At 45.1% G+C, this 20,853-nt stretch overlaps 1 long non-coding RNA gene across 1 annotated transcript in view; it reads left to right on the top strand.

Moving 5' to 3' along the window:
• LOC128327561 (uncharacterized) overlaps positions 1-20,853 on the top strand; it is a 54,243-nt gene that overhangs the window by 15,107 nt on the left and 18,283 nt on the right. Inside the window, exon 2 of the long non-coding RNA XR_008308675.1 lies at positions 3,129-3,236. This is a non-coding gene — a long non-coding RNA (uncharacterized LOC128327561). The remainder of the gene's footprint in view (positions 1-3,128; positions 3,237-20,853) is intronic.

Genomic DNA, 20,853 nt, shown 5'->3' with positions numbered 1-20,853 from the left:
TTGATCTGTGCATAGTGGCTGATATCCGGACTAACAAAGTGTGCCCACTTCGAGGGACTGCAAGGGCACAATGGGAGCCCTTCCCCCGCATGTTCAGAGTTTGTGCAAAAGCTGTCTGACTGCTGCTCATGCTTTCGAAAGGCTCTACAGGACTGGATCACATTGCTGAGCCTCAGCAACATGAGTCCAATCTTGTGAACCCTTCTAGAGCAAGAGCAGTACCCAGAAGTCAAAAAGCCGAATGGCTCATGTGCAGCCGCATGTGCACGAGGGCTCCCGTTGTGTTCCCACAATCCCTTGAAGTGTGCACATTCCATTAGTCCGGATGTCCGCCAGGGTTCCAGATATGGCTACACCATGGATATATCTAAAGGGAATAAGATTGTGGCGGTTTTATTTTCAGCCTTTTTCTGAATAATCCCTAGCAGGAAAATTTGCCTTTCTCACCACCACCACACACTGAGACTCTCCACATGAGCAGTGTGGAGAGCCTGCAGGGGGTTTGTGGGGAGAGCGGGCTTGACTCGCTCTCCCCACACATGAGCAGTCAGCTTGCTCTGGGTGGCTGGATCGGCCACCCACACGATTACCGGCTCCATCACGCAGCCGGGATCAGGGACCTCCAGGCCCTCAGGAGTCCCAGAATGCCTTGTGTGAGTGTGCGGGGCCTTCTGGGGATCCCCCTGACACTGGGACGCTTGTTGTATCCTCCCAGTTGAGGGTCTCCTCGTGAGTCGCCACGGTGTAGCACCACGCTGCAGCGATACACGACCAACTAAATGGGGTTAACGGAGTGTGCGTTCCGCTAACCTTGTTTAAGTGGAGTGAGAATTAAGCGGGTTTGCCCACATAGCTTTCGGCAGTTCATACACACGGTGGAAACTGAGCTGTGCTCCCTTAGCTTGGTTTCCACCGTGCGTGAGAATAGCCTCACTGATTTGACGTTTTTGTTGAGTTATGCATGACCCCAAGATCTCTTTCCTGTATAGTTTGTGTCAGTTGAAATCCCATCTGTGCATATGTTAAATGAAGATTTTTATTAACAAAACATTAAATGGTTGTATAAAAATAAAACATGCCATAGAAATGACACTATTGAGGTTTTTTTAGATAAGGGTTCATAAGACTTCCTTTTCTCAAAAAAACAAATAGTATTCAGATACAGGAAATTTTAAGAAGGATCTGGAAACCAAATCAGATCATTGTTTTTCCCAATCCAGAACAGAACTGTTTTCAAATAATTGAAACTGAAATGGGGGAAAAATCAGTTCAACAATGTATCCATGATGCAGAATTGAACTGGTTAAAATGGGCCAGATTTTTTTTGGCATAAAACATAATCAGAATTGGACAACTTCAAGTCATAGCTGAACCAGAAGTGAAACTAACCTAAATAATTGCAATGGTTATTCTTTCTGATGAGAGTTCTACTCAAGTTATTTCCAAATCCAAAGTTTGATGTGCAAAGTAAAATTTCTTTCGGCTTATACTGAAACATATATCTGTTCTCAGTGATAGATCTCTTGGCAGAAACAGAAATTTCATTTTGAAGTGGGAAATGCATTTTCAACATGTAGGTCAGAGTCTTTTCCATCTCCAATAAATGATTCATGGCACTGGCTTAAAAAAAATTGAAAGGATCAACAGTGTTAGCCCAAGTGCCTGTTATGTCAGAAATCTCAGATTAAGACATCATTTCTGGGAATCTGTAGCCACAAGCATAATGGATTGGATGAGACCAATCATTGATTCCTATGGATGCAAGAGAGATAAAATGTTACATTTTCAACTGAAACTAGAAGCCTTTGGGAGTCATCCAGAAAGCAAGGGCCAGATGCTTTGGCACCAGTTGAAAAAAATGCTAATGTGCAGTTTTGGAGTCTAGTCTTGGCACTAAACAACTTAATAAAAGTGACAATAATATAGTGGTATTGGTTAAGAAGGTTATTAGGGAGAATGGTCATGTACTGAGTGACAAGAGAATAATATGAAGGAGGGGGAACATGGTGTTATTTTTTAAAAAATTAAAGTTCTGTGTTTAACTAGATGGAACAGTTATGTACTATTTCTTCTCATGATGGATGATGTAAATGGGAATGGAGCTTATTATTGGGGTATGAAAATGTCAGGGTCAAACTCAGATAAAGAATTGATCAAATAGATCGGGGTTCAGTTCCTGTTGGTGTCCATTTGGGCAACCAAGTTCTGAGTTTCAACCCTGCCAGATACCTAAACCAGATAATCGTGCCAAAATACCACAGAGCTCTGACACAGGCGCTATGCAATGCCTTGCAATCAGCAGTCCTGGAAGGGAGATATTTTTAAAAAACGCTACAAAGAACGTACTTGTCTCTGCAAATCGGGTGATATTGAAACAACAGCTCATGTGCTCCTCCATTGCCAATTTTACCAAGATATATGGCGTATACATACAACTCCTTTTATTAATTGCCCTCCAGGTTGTACAGACTCTTTTTATCTTGATTATCTTTTAAATGATCAGAATGACCTGAGATCCTATAATGTGGCTAAGTTCTGTTTGATAGCCAGTAAAATTCGCCAGTAGTTCATTAAGAATCATTGTTAACTGCTTTGTATACTTAACCACTGCATTATAAATCTGTAGGTTATGTAGGTTTTTGTTGGACTTCTGTTTGTAAACTGTGCTGGTCTGTAATCGTAATAAAGGAATTGATTGATTGATTGATTGATTGAGCTTGTTATTTATTATTATATTATTTTTGAACAATTTCAAGAGAAATATAGTCTCACAAAGTTCCAGAGATCATTCTTCTGAGTGTGGAATTAAACCAGGTTGCATTGAGTATGAAGTCTTAATGCCATTGAGGATGCATGCAAAATAACCCAAGTTACCAGATCCACGTACATTCTTGAGAACGCCTCCTCCTATGTAAGTGTGTGTGTCTTTCTCCAATATGGTCATTTATGGAGCCTTTTTCCAAGGGCTGGCAGTATTTGATGTGAGAATGGTTAGTATAGTGGCAAGGCCTTTTCAGTGGTGGCACCCTCTTGATAGCATTCCCTCCCCCAGGAAGCCCATACTGATTTTTAGGAAATCAACAGCTTTTGTTTAGATGATTATTGTTTAATAAACCATTTTTGTTTAGGTGAGCATTTGAGAGTTGACATAATTCTCCCAGGATGTACTGAAGCTTTTGTTGAAAATGTTCTGCTCCTGAACACAACATAGAAGACATTTTCCCTATAGAGTCAAGGTAAAAACCTATCTGAGATATTTTATATACAAGCATACAAAAGTGTTTTGAATAAATTTCTACAATAGTCACAAAACTACGAATCAAGAGTCAGATACACTACTGAGTATTTCATTCCAGAAACATAAGGTGCTCACAGGCCCAGGCCATCCACTAGACAGCCCTAGATTATTACTTAGGGCAGCAATTATTGTGGAGTGCAGCTGTTGCCCGGGGAGAACTTGAGTGGGCAAGGCCTGTCTCGTACCTGATCTCTAGCTTGCTTTCCTCTTCCTCCCCCTCATTGCACCCTGTCCCCACCCCTCCCTCCCTCCCTCCACTCTGTTACTGCTGTAAGGGTCTCCATCCTGGTTTCTCAAGTGCCTGGACCCCAAACAGGAAGTCAGTGGTGAGCATGTGGGTTGGCTTGGCTGTGGTCAGGACTGGTTGGTCACAGAGGGAAGCTCCTCATAGTGCCCTTAAAAGCTGCCCCTCAGGGAGACAAAGAGATGATACACATGAGCGTGCAAAACCAGGCTAAGGGAGCCCAGCCCAGTTTTGCACACTCGTGTGAACCACTGGGATCGATCCCGGTGGCTACACGTTGGGATCCTAACCCTAACCCGCCTGTGAAGCCTCCTAGTTAAACAAGGTAGCGAGCGCTCCCTTACCCTTGTTTTTCTGATTGTGTGTCTGCCGCAGCTGCTTGCAGCAACAGCGGGCACACTCAGGAATCGCAGTAATGCACCGTGCACTCACATTGCACACTTTTTGCATGCAGACACACTGGGGCTCCGGGTGGAGGCAAATGGCAGCGCTTACCTGCACTTGACCCCTGGAGCTGCTGGGAGAGCCACCCCCACCCATCTGGGAAGGGTGACTGATCATCTCTGGGGAGGATCGGCAAACTTGCGCTCCCCACAGATTGCCAAGGATCCGTGATCGTGATCTCTGTGATCGTGATAAGAGAGCCAAAGAGTTTAACAGAGAGTTTAGTTGTTCCTGAAAATTACATTGCTGAGGTTAGGTAGGCAATGTCAATAGAGGAAGGGCTCCAAGCTCCCTAACTTTCCCCCATCTCCCGCTGTCATTTGCATGGGCTGGTAATTCAACCCAGTGAATTAGCAGCTTGTACAGCTCAAATCAAAGTAGAGCCTCTGCACTGCTCAGCTCGGTGTGTGTGTGTGTGTGTGTGTGTGTGTGTGTGTGTGTGTGTGTGTGTGTGTGCGCATGCACATGAGCGCACCTGCCAAAGTCAAGATTCACCTTAGGTTCAAAAAACCGAGGGCTGTTACTTGGTACCCTAAAACAACACAGAGAATATGTTGGTTTCATTGTCACCTCTCCTCATATTTTGATCTGCTTAATATTATAGAGCCTCAAAACTGTATTTTCATGTATGTCCCGATTTTCTTCACCTACAGTGAGTTGGTCCATTCAGGCACTTTTAATAGCCATGAATTGCTGCAGTGCTGAATAGAGTGCAACACTGCTGAATGGTGGGGAACAGCACCCATAACACTTTCTTTCAGGCCATTTCCCGATTTAAAATCCCCCCAGCTCCTTCTCCACCAGGTGAAAAGATACAGACAAAATCTTTTCATCCCTCTGGACAGCATGAGGGGGATGATTTAGAGTGACAACCTAGTCTGGAGAGAAAGGATCAACACTCTGTTTATTGTTACTTTTAATTTTTCAAAAATGGGGGAAAGCCACACATAGTTCTATGTATCATTTAGTTTTATTTATTTATATTTATTTAACCTAAGACCCCAGGGCAGTTAACAAGATAAAAACAATTCAGTAAAAACCTAAAAACAGAATAAATGAAGCAATTTTTTTTTAAAGAGCAAAGGTCAGCTCAGCTCATTGGCCAAAAGCCTGCAGAAAAAGGGAGTCTTTACTTTGCTCCTAATGGCTGGGAGAGAGGGAGCTATGTGGTTTTCAACTGAGAGCGAGTTCCATATCCTAGGGACAATGACCGAGAAGGCCCTGTCCCACGTGCTTGACAAATGGACCTCAGCAGGTGTTGGCAAGTGGATCAGAGCACTCCCAGATGATCTAATCAAGTGGGGAGACTCAGTTGAGAGCAGACAGGCCCTAAGGTACCCAGGGTCCAAGACATTTAGGGCTTGAAAAGTAAAAATGAGCACCTTGAATTGTACTCCGAAACAGACTGGCAACCTCAACCTTTTTATCCTCCGTTCTAATCCATAACCAATCGGTTCCTAGGTGTAAGAATCAAAGATATCCAATAACTAAAATCATCATCATCATTGTCCTCCTCCTCATCATCATCATTGTGTAATGTACCCTACTATATTGAGCATATATATATATATTGTATATAATTCATATGGGAAACCATATGACATTTCTGTGGGAAATGTGGTGACTCCCTATTTCTTTGACCCCCCCGCCCTTCTTTCTCCAAAACATTGATCTTTGAAGAAGTAGGATTGGTTCATATAATCTTTTCCTGTATCCAAACAACCTCCTTCATATCCAAACTCAATGCTGGTGGCAGGGAGAGAAATGGACTCTGACACAACATTCCAAAGGGGTGCTTTGTTTTTGAGCCCAAGACTTTCCTCACAAAAATCTTCCCATTCAACCCACCCACTCCCACTTCAGGAATGAAGGTTCAGTCTTTCCTTTGCCCCCAAAGTGTTTATTAACAGGGGAGGAATGGGCTCTGAGACAAGAGATGTGCTGTCTCTGGACCAATTCCCAATGTCCTTGATTCTAAAATGGCTGGTTGGACGGGCCTGTCTTAAAGGTGAAGAGGAAGGTGAACTTTTATGGTATTTGGATGATTCATGCTGTTGGGCTTTTAAGAAATAGATATTGTCAGGGATTTCCTGCATTTTCATGGTATGTTTATAGGCAGAATGGGGATGAAGCTGCTCTGGGAAGAGCAGAAGGTTTCAAGTTCCCTCCCTGGCTTCTCCAAGATAGGGCTGAGAGAGATTCCTGCCTGCAGCCTTGGAGAAGCTGCTGCCAGTCTGTGAAGACAATACTGAGCTAGATAGACCAATGGTCTGACTCAGTATATGGCAGTTTCCTATGTTCCTATGATTGTCATGTGCAAGAGCAATAGCAATAGCACTTACATTTATATACCGCTCTATAGCTGGAAGCTCTCTAAGCGGTTTACAATGATTTAGCATATTGCCCCCCAACATTCTGGGTACTCAGAATGAGGTACTCAGAATGGGTACTCAGAAAGAGGACAGGACCACAGCGAAATGTGATGCTGTCTATTAAATACTCAGTGTGGTCTTAGATGCAGACTCTCATTTAAATTGATGACAATTATGAAGACAAATATTTCTATATATCTCTTCATCCAAAGTTCTCAAAGCGGTTTACATAGGAAAAAAATGTGTGAATTTTAGAAAATAATTCAACAGGTCAAAAAGACACATGGCAGAAAGAGAGTCATTGTAATGCTTGCAAACCTTTACAGGCTATAAAATATAACTGAAGTGTACAGTTTATGTTCTTGTAAGGAATGCAAGGCTTCATTTGTAAGGCTTCATATATTTCTTCATTTAGTTCCCTGCATCATACAATTTTATGTGTAACCCACCTGCTCTTGAAGACTTCGTAACATTGTCTGGAGTTTTACAATTGGATTTCTCCCACAAGATGGCACTGTGATCCTTCAGATCGTAACTGTGAAACAGAATCATATCCCTTTCTGTTTGAAAAACACTTCTTACCAGTGTTCTCTCTAATTTTTTTCATCTGTGTGCGGAATGAATTTTATTCTGGGAGACAGTATCAAGGCAGTGTGTGCACACATGCATTCAGAGTGGGACCTGAGCAGAGTTTAAAATTAACTGAGCAGACATTAAAAACAACAACATGTGAGCGTGTGCACACGCCTTAGAGGGAACATTGCTTATTACAGGTACTTCACATCTTACAGAAGACAAAAGCATGTTTTACAGAAATCTGCATACAACAGGGTATCCTGGCCAATTGTTTGTCAGGTGTGTGTATTCGTATCTTTTATGCAACTGTGTCGACTTCAGCATTGCATGCATGCATCATATCCACTTCTAAATGTTAGAAGGAAATGTTCCACGTGACTGTATCAATTATTACCAATGACAATGATGGCAGAAATTAATAAGCACACTGCTGCAATCCTGCCTGTGGCCATGTGCATATTAAGTTTCATGGCCATATTCAGTGAGTACATGTTATTTTGGGCAGCATTGCAGCCTAGATTTTAGTTGAAGGGGACAATCAATGACAGTAAGGTGAATATGTTAGGGGATATAATAAGACTACCAAATGCTGGAAAGTCTGTCTAAATATCTTGTTGGTTTACTCTAGTGCAGGGGGGACGACCTGAGACTATCTATCTATCTATCTATCTATTTATTTATTTTCACATTTATATTCTGCTCTTTTTCCAAGGAGCTCAGAGTGGTGTACATAGTTAAGTTTCTCCTCTCCTCACAACAACCCTGTGAACTAGGTGAAGCTGAGAGAGAAATGACTGGCCCGGAGTCACCTAGCAAGTATCATGGCTGAATGGGGATTTGAACGCGGGTCTCCCCAGTCCTGGCCCAGCACTCTAACCACTACACCACGCTGGCTCTTCCCTAAACTCCCATTTAACTGACTGAAAACAACAAAGAGGCTTATTTATTTATTAATTATTTATCAAATTTGTACACCACCCCAAACTTTCGTGTCTGGGTGGTTAACAATAGCATAAAACAAGTTAAAAACATACACAAAAAACTTAAACCAATTCAACAATTTAAAAATAAACCAGAAATTAAAACCTAAAATTGTTTAGGAAGCTGAAAAAGCTTGGGTGAAAAGATGGGTTTTCAGTTTTTTTTTAAAAAAAATTGCCAGAGATGGGGAGAATTGCATCCCAGCAGGCTTGAAGGACCTCCAAGACTAAGGGATTTATTGTGGCACAAATGCTCATGGACTAAAGCCATGATACACACATGCACACAGCTGTTTCAGGCAAGATGACCACTGGCACATGCAATAAGGATGGGCTTACACTGACTGCACCTGCAGTGACTTCAGCAGAGAATGTCCCAATGCACTCTTTGTGCATTCCTTTATCGTGCAAGGGGGCTGATAGGTAGACAGATAATACAAATTGCATTCCCAAATTGAGGGCATGCAGTTTTAAGTATCTGTGCTCTTGCACAAGACTGCCTGCACTTCCTTAGATGAGGAACACTGGCATAATGCTGCAGAACATGTGGGCTAGAGAAAGCAATTGTAAGCAGTGGGGTTACCTGTACAACTGTCACCAAATCAGGGAGCGTGGGGGATGTGAGAGTTATTCCAATCGCTTCTCATTTTTCTGTAAGAACAGGATGTCAATATAACCAGAGGTGGCTCTGTCCTTCTTGCCTGCTCCCCCTCCGCCAATGTGGCCCCTGAGATGTCTACATATGGAGTTGTAGGAATTCAGAGTGGGGAGGGGTGTAGTCAAAACATTCTTGTAGCTTTATTGACACCTGGAGCACCTTTATTGCAGTTGGAGCAGCAGCAGCAGCATTTTTAACCACCCCCCAAATTGTCGAAGCAGTAGTTCCTTGACCATAAGAGATGGTAATCAGTTAGCTGCTGCCTTTTTTACTTATCTTACCCTCAGCATCTGGAACACTGATAGTGCAACTGAACAGTGACTTTATGTTTAGGGTTATGGCTGATACACAGGGCTCTTCTAAAGTTTATCCCCTTCGTAAAAGCTCCTGCAAAAAACGCTCACGCCGCCTTTTCTAGTTTGCACCAGTTGCATATTTATAAAGAGTTCCTGCAAACAAACATAATAAAACCAATAATCATGCTTAGACTGCTAAGTGGCTTGTATCTTTGATTACTCTTCCAGTCACAGAAGATATGCCCAGAGTGAAGGAGAGACAAATGAGAATGAGTTCTGACAGGGAACCAGTTTCACAGGGGTGGGTAGTGAGGCCTAGGCAGCCTATTCTCTCATGGGCAGCCCCACTGAGGGGGCAATGCACTACCTACCTTGGTGGCGACATGCTCCCCTCTCCCCAGGGGCACCCACGGCAGTGTCAGTGACCTTTTCACCATGGTGACACAGTGCACGCCTACTGCCCACGCATCACGTTCCAGTCGGCTCTGCCCCAACGTGACTGGGACTAAAGAGCGCTCATGCACCCTGATGACACGGGGAAGCAGTGGCGGGCTCCAAGAGCACAGTGCACTGCTGGGGATGGAGAAAAAAGCTGGCAGCAGCATAGTGGCCAGTGGCAGCCGCACAGTAGCAGGACTAGAAGTGGGCCAGCTGGCTGGCAAAGGAGGGGAGGGGAGGAGAGCAAGGTGGCCCCAGAGGCAAGCGAGGCAGCCCCTGGAGGCAAGTGCGGCAACCTTGGAGGCAGGGCAGTGCATGTTCTTTGGATGAGTCCAGCCAATTGCACTCCACCCCTGTATTGTCAGTAGGGATGGGCATGTTACCGGTTCAGCACTCCTTTCCTGGAGTGCCAAACCAGTTCGAAATGCTGGTGTCCGAGCTGGTTCAAAGGTGGGGGTGGTTGCTTTAAGGCGTGGGGAGGGTGCCCTTACCTCCCCTGCCGTGTTTCCCCCATTGGAGCTAGCTACTGCCAAACCCGCTGATGCGGGACAGCTGAGTACCTTCTTTCCACCCCGGTCAGCATAATACCAGAAGTGGTCTAGCTAGCTGTAGTTGGAGTGGCTGCAGATACAGTTCTTAAGCGGGGAGGAATCCTATGTCTGTAGCCAGGCCAGTGCAGGTGTTGCAGCCAGGTGGCCGTGTCATGTTTGAAATAACACAGCATGTCTTACTTAACCACCTTGCCAATCAGTAAGATCACTAACCACCTTGTGGCCAGCAAGATCAAGATCAGCAAGATCAATAATATCTGAATATTCTAAGAAACACTTTTTATTAGCCAAGAATCTTAGGACCAGACTATACCCTGGGTGTTAAGCCCATCTTTAGTGCTGCTGGGATTTTTTTATTTTTTTATTTTATGGAGAGCTCTTCATCCAGAGGAGAGCTGGTCTTGTGGTAGCAAGCATGACTTATCCCCTTAGCTAAGCAGGGTCTGCCCTGGTTGCATCTGAATGGGAGACTTGATGTGTGAGCACTGCAAGATATTCCCCTCAGGGGATGAAGCCGCTCTGGGAAGAGCAGAAGGTTTCAAGTTCCCTCCCTGGCTTCTCCAAGATAGGGCTGAGAGAGATTCCTGCCTGCAACCTTGGGGAAGCCGCTGCCAGTCTGTGAAGACAATACTGTGTCTGACTCAGTATATGGCAGCTTCCTCTGTTCCTTTGTGATCTGCCAATTAATCAGGATGATGGGGGAGAGTAAGGGGCTTTCACCCTAAACCTGCCAAGGCCCTGAGCTGGACTGGTCCCCCACCCCTGCACTTACCAATCATTGTCAACTAGCAGTTATGAAGATCTAACCAGGCCAGTCATTATTCTGGCCAGGTTGGTCCAGAACAAATCAGAAATCATCCATGATCTGATGATGGATTTATTTTTATTGTTTAATTTTTTAAAAAAATGTAAAATATTCCTATACCGTCCAAAACTTGCGTCTCTGGGTGGTTTACAATTAAAATAATTTAAAGCATTAAATCAATTAACTATTAAAATCATTTAAAAGACTAAAAACATTTAAAACTCAGCATTAAAATTATTTAAAACTATAAATCTAATTAAATGCCTGGGTGAATAAATGTGTCTTCAGTGCCTTTTTAAAAGTTGCCACAGATGGGGAGGCTCTTATTTCAACAGGGAGCGCATTCCAAAGTCCAGGGGCTGCAACGGAGAAGGCTCGTCCTGAGTAGCCACCAAATGAGTTGGCGGCAGCTGCAGGCAAACCTCTCCAGATGATCTTAGTAGGTGTGGGGCTCATGGCAAAAAAGACATTGAAGCTATTCTGACGATCAGTGGAAAGCGGGCTAAGGGTGCTTAGCTTGCTTCCCACCGATCATGAGACTCACTGGGCTCGCAGCCGAGCCCGGTTTAGTCCAAGCGGGTCACCCGCTTAAGTAGCCCTCCCCTAAGCCTCACATAGAGCGCATTGCAGTAATTCAGCCTAGAGGTTACCAGCAGATGTACCACTGTTTTGAGGTTGTTCATCTCAAGAAATGGACACAGCTGGCGTATCAGCCAAAGCTGATAAAAAGCACCTCTGGCCACCACCTCAACCTGGGACACCAGGGAAAGGTTCGGATCCAGAAGCACCCCCAGACTGCGTACCTGTTCCTTCAGGGGGAGCATGACCCCATCCAGAACTGGCAGATGAAAATCATCTCCTGTGTTTCGACCCCATGTAATAAGTACCTCTGTCTTATCTGGATTCAGCCTCAGTTTGTTATCTCTCATCCAGCCCATTACTGCCTCCAGGCAGGTGTTTAGGAAGGTTATGCTTTCTTCTGATGATGCTGACATGGAGAAATAGATTTAGGTGTCATCAGCATCTTGATAACACCCTGCACCAAATCCCCTGATGATCTCTCCAAGCGGTTTCATGTAGATGTTAAACAACATTGGAGACAATACTGAGGGACATCATATGAAAGTTCAGATTTTGAAGAACAACAGTCTCCAAGAAACACCATCTGGAATCTGCCCGTGTGGTAGGAGCAGAACCACTGCAAAGCAGTGCCTCCTACCCACAATCCCCTCAGACATTCCAGAAGGATACTATGGTCAATAGTGTCGAAAGCCACAGAGATTCAAGTTGAGTCTTCCTCCACTTGCACTCTAGTCTACTTCGCTGCTTCAGCCCCTGTAGTTCTTCCGTATACCAAGGGGCCAGTTTCGAAGTGGGTCAGAGAGCAATCATGTCCACTGCACTGGTGAGTTGATTATTCCAATTCTTCACCAGAGTGTCAACAGGGCCATCAGCTGAGTCAGCACTAAATCCCTTCAAGGCTTCTTGGAAGCCTATTGGATCCAGTAACTTTCTCAGGTGGACTATCCTAATGGGCCCTCTGCCACTGCGGAGGTGGGACGTGGTCGTGAGTCCAACCTGAAGGAGAGACTTGGTTGAGGGAGGCTGGTGGCCCAGTCTGGTCCCAGCTTCTTCCTCCAGGGTACTCTATTAAGGACCAGATGAGGGGATGTGGGTGGGAGGTGGAGTAGCTGTGGTCTATAAGAACAGCTCCCTTACCAGGTTCTCTGTCAAAGTATCTGACCATATTGAATGTGTGTACTTAAGTTTGGGGACCAGGGATAGACAGGGACTTCTGTTGGTGTACTGATCACTCCACTGCCCAACGGAGTCCCTAACCATGTCTTCCAGGAGAGACACAGAACTTGGACAGCCCTGAGGGCAAAGGAGTAAGAACCTTCGCTACTGCCAAAGCAGAATCACAGGAGCTGGATATGGCATATGGCAAGATGTTGCCCCAGAGGCTTTTTGGAGCAGTTTGCCAGTTTTTATGACTGCTGTTGAGGCAAAGTGAATTGGCCTTGCCCCCTCCCTAGGGAAGGTTTTGTTTCTTAAAGAACCTTTGTCCAACTTCTTCTGCACTGTCTCTGGTGGCACTGGTGGATCACTGCTAGGGCTGGCAGGTACACAGGGGACTTCTCTGAATCCAAGGATGTTGGCAGGTTGGAGGGTTTTGCTGAGCTAAGCATGCAAACTTCCTTGCATTCCTTTATGGGAATGCATATGCCCCCAATATCCTATAAGTGCATTTGTGGAAGAGGGGCTACTGAGAATACACTATATCATTTGCTGCACTGAAGTCTGTATCCTGACTCCAGAGAGAAGTTATTTTCTCATCTAATGAAGCAATGGAATGGTTTTTACAGAGGATGAGATATTATCAGATGCCTAGTCAGTGAAAATTATCATGTTCCTTAGCAAGTTGCAAAGTTCTCTATGGCTGCTAGGAAACTAGATGCCGACTATCTGACTAAGACTGCAGTAGATTGTAAAGGTAATAAACACATCTGCTGTCTCAAGAACGCTGTATTATGTTCTGCATTTTATACATTTATGTGTAAATGGCCAGTGTGCCAAGGGGGAAAGGCTGAAAAGCAGCCAAATAAGGGAGGCCAGCAGAGGGGGAACCTCCATGAACCCCCCCCCACCTCGGACAACCCCCCCAGAGGGGTAACTTTTATTTTAAAAAATAAATTAAAAAAAACCACTCACAACCCCCCCCGAACCAAATGGGGTGGGGGGTTGAGGGGGTGTCTGACCTAACTGGCCCGGTCCGGTCCGGGTCCAGTTGCCAGTTCCATGCATACCCCTACCAACTTCCTCTCCCAATCTGATATAATCTTGGTGCAGGAAACCTGGACAGCGGATGACCTTTCACTAAATATATATTAATTTATTTATCATATGTTTATACCACCTGATATGTAGATCTCTAGGTGGTGTATATCTCTAGGCAGATATCACTCATACACTTGTAGTAGGGGTGGTCCCTGGGGTAGGCCAGGGGAGTCTTAAAGGTAGCTTGGGGATATTTGTCTCTACTTCCCTGTATGCAACAGCATCACCCCTCACCCCGCTTAAGCAAACTGCTATGGCTATTTTAATAGATCTGGAGCCCAGTACATTGCTGATCATCAATATGTACCTCCCGCCACAGTGTCAAAAACCCGAAATCAGTGCTGTATGGGTGGAACTCGAAGATTATACAGAGGGCCTTGTGCTGGCCAACCCCAAAGCACTGCTGGTGCTGGAGGCGACTTCAATCCCGGGCTGAGTCCTGATGGCCATATCCTATTCTCCCAACATAAGCTTCCACCTCCCTGCTTGGAGTTCAAGCACACACACACCCAAACCTCTCTAAGGACCAGAGGTCAAATTACATGGGCCTATGCCTAGCAAAATCGACTACCAGGCTCAACCTTCGTACTTTAATTGGCTCTTCTGCAGAGGGCCATCTAGGAGAATTTACTTATTTATCTGGCTCCAAAACGAGCACCATTGATTACATTGCTGTCTCCGGGAACCCTTTGCTAAGAACTTTAAGGTAGTACCTCATCTTGATAGTGATCATTTTCCAATTTGCCTTCAATTATCATTTCCTTTCCAGCAGATCCACTTGGAAGCCCACTTTCCCCCCACAATAACACTTGAAGGACAAGCCAGGTGTCGAGCCAAACGGTTCCCCCTGTTAGATCAAACAATAAAGGACCTGCTTGCCAAGGAAACTGTACTGAGCTACTGGCTAGATTTAACTTCAAAGGATCCCACTCGTGTCCTCTTGGCAACCTATGAAACCCTAGTGCACAAGTCACAGCCTTACTCATTTATCTGACTCCAAACTATACTATACTCAGTTAGGTCAGCCTTACAGACCAGAAGTTACAAAAGCATCTGATCCATAAGGCTGACACCCCCACCCTACCCCGCCAAAGATGCCTGTACGTCCATCCAAACTGTGGTTTAACAAGGACTGTGTTGAAGCCAGCAAATCTCTTGTTTCCGCCTACAAGATCCACAAATCCAGTTCAAGAACCACTGCCGCAATGGTCCTCCCTAACCTCCTCAAACTTATGAGGCAATACAAATAGCTATTGGCATGCAGGTTAAGAGAGACAATGAAGACCACTTGGTCACATCTTATCCAGGCAGTCAGGACTCCACCGGCAATGGCTTGACTCAGTTAGACACCCATATCTCATCAGAGATCTGGGAAATGCACTTCCAGAAGCTCTATGAAGATCCCACTGCAGAAAATGCACCCCCTTACTGGATACAGAGGATTTGCCCAGGTGGTCTATTGTTGAAATTGTTGGAAATTCTCTGTGGTGAGAGAATCCCTTTCTCGTTATAGCAGAGTGCACAGAGGCACAACACAGCGGATTTAGTTAGGCATGCGTGTATGCTGAGAGTAAAGTAACTTGGAGCCAATTCATAGTTTCAAATCAATATATATGGCATTTATTAAGGAACTCCATTCTAGATAGGGAAGTGAGGAGTTAGGATCTCTAATCTATCTATCTAGCTGGATGCAGATGGATTCTGCATCTTCTCTGCACACATGGTGCAGGGAGAGAGGCTTGCCATGTTGCAATGTAGAAGGGCAGGTAGGGAAGAGAGAGAGAAAAGGAAGTTAGTCCCTGAGATTAGCAATCTACATATCAAAGGGATAGCATCAGAGCAGTGGAGAAGTGATGACCAATGTCTTGACCCTCTAGCCCTCTGACTTACTAGTCTGTCCTCCACTGTCTGAGACAAGAGACAGCGCAAAGTCCTTTAACTTCCAACAGAAATTGAGTGTCTCATTTCTCAAACCAGAGCAGCGATGGCCTCTGGGGAAGACCTGATCCTTCCAGAGCTTATAAAAAATAATATTGAGTAGTGGGCTCCAGTCTTGGCCTTGCTTTTCACTTATACTATCTGATCTGGCACAGACCATCTGTGCCCCTAGTTCTCCCTGTCATTCCCCCCCCTCCCTTCAGCCCCAGTCCGTTCTCTGTCCTCCCCCGCCGCCCAACTTCAGCCCCAGTCTATTCTCCAACCTTTCACACCCTCCCTTCAGCCCCAGTCCATTCTGCACTTGGCTTTCCTTTCCCTCCCTGTCTGCCGGCAGCGGTTTCCCTCACCAGCCAGCATGGCCGGGACTTTCCTTCCCTGCCGCCTGGGTTGGGCTGGGCTGCGGGAGCTTTCCCTCCCTGCTGGCCAGCTGCTGATGCCATTTTCTCCCCGTCCCTGTTGCTGTCCCCAAGCAGCTACTTGCAAACTCTTGCGAGAGCTGCTACACATGGGATTAGTGAGGGTATGTTTAGGAGAATGATAGATAGATAGATAGATAGATAGATAGATAGATAGATAGATAGATAGATAGATAGATAGATAGATTCTCATGGCTATATTCCCAAGGTCTAGGTGCTGGTGATCATCGTCCCCATATTAAAAAAGGGAAGAAAGATGACCCCACTAACTATAGGCCTGTCAGGCTGCTCAGCACCAGCAAGCTCTATGCTAGACATCTACATGGGAAACTTAAGGACTGGCTAGATCAAGAAAATCTACTTGCAGAAGAGCAAGCCAGGAGGGTAGATCCACAACTGATCAATTCCTGGTACGTCAGCACCTCATTGAAAAATATTCTTCCAGCAATCTGGACTCCCTTTATGCTGCCTTCATTGATCTTAAGGCCACATTTGATTCCATCTCCTGAATTAAGCTATGAGAGAAGTTGGAAGCTTCCTCAATCAGCTGTTGTCTGCTTTATATTATATGCATTCTGCATGCAGACATGACCCTCAACAAGGATACCTCACAAACCCTGTCCTGTCCCAGAAAGGAGTCAAACAAGGCTGCATCCTGGCCCTGCTCCTTTTAAACTTCTATATCACTGACATGGTGAGGTACCTTAGTAGTCCAGACTTTCACCCTCCCAAGCTTGCGGATAGATGCATTTCCTCCCTGCTCTGTGCTGATTATGCTGCAATCCTCTCGAGGACACCCATAGGTATCAGAAGGGCGCTGACGGCTCTAGCTCCTTCACTGCAGAAACAATCAGCTTCAAATCAACTATCACAAAACTATAAAGTTATGGCTTTCACCAGAAGACCCAAATCCTGTCCCTGGAGTATAATTGGTCACAAGATTTATTGGGTCACGTGTTTTAAATATCTGGGAGTGGTCCTACATGCCTCTGGCTCAAGAAAGGCCCACGGTGATCATGTCGCCTTTACTGGTCAAAGGAGCTCCGCCACCGTTCTAAAATTCCTACGGGGGGCTAGTACGTACCTGCAGTGCTCAAACTATTTGAGGCTGAGATGTTGGTGCAACTCCTCTATGGTGCCCAATCAGGGCCTCCCTCTAATCTTGCCTCCTTGGAGCTGGTGCAGTCCAAATTTCTAAAAGTGGCCCTCCAAATGCTGCTCTACACTTGGAAACAGGCATGTTAAAGGTTGAGGTCACCCGATTGCATTTCCAAAACGATTTGTCCCCAAAACGATTTGTCCCCTGCTTCGGTGCTGAAGTATTTGTAGTTTCGGGACTCCATTTTGTGATTATCTCTGAGTCTCTCTCTGCTTTCTGTTTCCTTGCCGTCTCTTTAAATTGCCCGCGCTTGCAGCCTTCCAGTGGTGCATGTAGGCCAGCTGATGACTCCCTCTCCTTGTTCCCCATTGGCTCTTCTCCCTCTTGCCACTCTTTGCTGACCCCACATTGGCCAGGGGAAGGGGCAAGGCTGGGTGGGAGTTCATGGAGGGCTTTTCTATTCTGCCTTTCTGTTTCAGTGTGCAGCTGTTCTTTATATTGCATGCCTCACGTTGCTTGCCATGATGATGATGCCATGCCATGCCATGCCATGCCAGTCACCACCATTGCCTGTGCCTGCCTTGTTGTTAGCCTGAGCCCAGCCTGCTACTGCATGCCAGTGTGGGAATGGCTTGGATCTATCTGCTTTTTTGTTCCTGGGAAGATTCCCACCCCCACCCACCCCACCTTGAGAGAATTGGTGTCAGCCTGCGATGTTTCGTTGTGTCTGCCAGCCACCAGCCCCAGCCCTGGTGAGTGATTGTACCCTACCTCTGGAATTCTGTATTCTTTGAGCTTTGGGGTTGCAGCAATGGAGTGTGGGCTTTGGGGTTGCAGCAGTGGAGTGCAGGGTCTGGGGTTGCAGCAGTGGAGCATGGGGCCTGGGGTTGCAGCAGCGGAGCGCGGGGCTTTGGGGTTGCAGCAGCGGAGCGCAGGGCCTTGGGGCTGCAGCAGTGGAGCGTGGGCTTTGGAGTTGCAGCAGTGGAGCGTGGGCTTTGGGGTTGCAGCAATTGAATTTAAAAAGTTATGTGTGTTGTTTTTTGTTTGTTGTTGTTTCACACTGTTGTGTGTGGATAAATTGCATTGCTGGGGGGGATGTGAATGTGCGTGACCAAAACCTGATCTTTGCAAAACTCTGCGGGTGTTGTAAATGTGTGATGTTGATGTTATTTTGTGGAGAGAAGAGTGGGTTGAATGGCAGTGCCCCAATGGGTGCCTGCTACCACCTAGGTTTCAGAGTGATTGGGCAAAGAGCTCAATATTATTTGATTTTTGAAGTGAAGTTTACTCGTCTTTAAGATTTTTTCTCATAGGGGAGAATGGAGGTTTCAGCAGCCCCATAATTGCACATGTGGGGCACTTGAGTGACCCAGAGAGAGTGGTGGCATAGTGAACATAGTGTGCCAACCACCCATATGGGTTGTTAACCCATGGGGTACTGGGTTCTGTTGTTTTGGAGGTGCTCTGAGTGTAGATTCTCAGGTAGCATATGAGATTTTCAATGAGAAACCATGGATCCACTTTCATTTGCTATTGCTACCAGAGAATCTACACTCAAAACACCTACAAAACAGCAGAACCCAGTACACCATGGGTTATTAAGCCATGGGGGTGGTTGGCACCCTATGTGCACTATGCCACCACTCTCTCTGGGCCACCCAAGTGCCCCACAAGTGGAGTTATGGTACTGCTGAAACCCCCATTATTCCCTCTGGGGAAAATCTTAAAGACATATAAACTAAAAAAACAACAACATTAAATCAACTCTTTGCCCAATTTTTTGGAAATTGGGGTGGTAGCCTCCACCCATTAGGCACTACCACCCCACTCTTTTGGCCTCAGGACCCATTTTTTTTTATCCAAATTGATTTGGATTTGGATTCAGATAAATTCGGATCCAAATCAAATCTGGGCTGATTCGGATGGGTCAGATTTGGACACAAATCGAAATGGGGATGTTTCAATTCAGGTACAAATCAAATCACAAAAAATCATTTCGTGCACACCCCTAGAGTGTGGCTGTCCATTCTTAACCTCTGGCTTAAACTATTTGTTCCTTTGGAGGAGAAGTCACTTGATGGTTATGATGCCTTTGCAATATTTGGCATTTTTACAAGATGAGCATTAGACCTTGCAAGTCAGCAGCAGATTACATCGGTTCCCAGAGAGCAACCTGCACCCCAAGCTGCTTGCTTCAGCTGTTCACTCAGCTTCTTCATTCCGCCTCCCCAAAACTCTGTGTATGTATGTCTCATGCCTGCAACCTGTTGTTTCTTTTCATTGACCAATACCTACCCTGTTTCCCCGAAAGTAAGACCTACCCCGGAAGTAAGACCTAGCAGTAATTTCTGATGTACCGCTAATATGCCCTAGTGCATTTTTTGAGGCTAAAATTAATATAAGACACTGCCTTATTTTCGGGGAAACACGGTAGCTGTGGAGGAAAGGAGGAAGGAGAGCAAGTCATGTTACATTCACATCAATTTCTCCCATCAGGTTCATGTGACTTAATACACGTGTCTTACAAGACTCTTGATGGCTTCCCACCACTGGGGCACTACAGAGCCATTAACAACATATTGAGGTATATCCTCTGGCCAATGATCTGCCTAAGAAAAGTGTTGACCAGCCAGCATTCATAACTGATTCATTTCATTAGCATTAGATTGCTGACTTGGCTGTCTTTCTCAGAACCATGATATAAGCAACAAACAGTATAAAGCTGCTTGTTGGTAGAAATTTATCACTGAGCACTGGTGATATATTAACCAAGTTTTAAACTACTGCATCAAGTGCATAAAATATATATGTTAAACTATTAAGGTTGTCTAAAAACAACAGTTTGCATTCCTCAAAAAAATAAATACCATGTGGAATACAACCTATGTTCTTTTCTTTTTCCTCACCTGAAAAGAATAACTTCATTTCCCTCCAACTTCTAACCATAAATGATTGATGAAAAAATGTATGACATGCGTATCAGGAAAATGCACGCTGACATATTTGCACAGGAAATGTGTAGCATGTTGACAGTTTTTTGTTAGAAAACTGACAGTTTTGGTACAAGCTGTTCCTGCCATGACTATAGGGAATAGATAACAAAGGGAAGAGTATAAGCTATACTATGCACACTTAAAATGGACCTGTCAGTGTACAAGGTGGTTTAGTTGCACTAGACCCTTAGACTTTTGAAAACAGGTTTTCTTTGTCTCTTGGGGACAGTATTCCTAAATAATGGACATGGCAGGGATGGATAGGAGGATGGACAGGCATACAGCAGTATGCTACCCCCCACCCTCCTATCTTCACGTATGCCCAATTGTGACTATGACCACAACAACCCCTTTTAAGAAACATGAATTTGTTGGATCACTTAATTCAACACAAAATGTGCAGATGTACAGTTTTGGAGTGGTGTGATTAGTGATGGTTTTCCTGACCCCTTGTGACCCTGACTTCGTCGTCTGCTTCCTGTTGCAATATTATGTTCCATCTATCTGTTCCATTCACAACAGCAGGTCAAATGTGTTGGAAGTGAAGGACTATGCTCTGTCTCTTGTCTCAATGACATAGGAGGACAGACTAGTGAGTCAGAGGGCTAGAGGATCAAGACATTGGTCACCCCTTCTCTACTGCTCTGACACTATCCCTTTGATATGAAGATTGCTAATCTCAGGGACTTCCTTCCTTCCAGCCACTTCCTTCCTCTTCCCTTCTCTTCCCTTCCTTCTACCTTGCAACATGCAAGCTCCTATCTCCTGCACCATGTGTGCAGAGATGCAGAATCCATCTGCATCCAGCTAGCTAGCTAGATTAGAGATCCCATCTCCTGACTTTCCTATCTAGAATGGAGTTCTCTAATAAATACCACTCATATTGATTTGAAATGATGAACTGGCT

This window comes from Hemicordylus capensis, chromosome 5 (assembly GCF_027244095.1).
Source record: "Hemicordylus capensis ecotype Gifberg chromosome 5, rHemCap1.1.pri, whole genome shotgun sequence".
Classification (NCBI taxonomy): Eukaryota; Metazoa; Chordata; class Lepidosauria; order Squamata; family Cordylidae; genus Hemicordylus; species Hemicordylus capensis.
The sequence above is the reverse complement of the archived record's forward strand: the minus strand, read 5'-3'. Positions and strand labels throughout refer to the sequence as shown.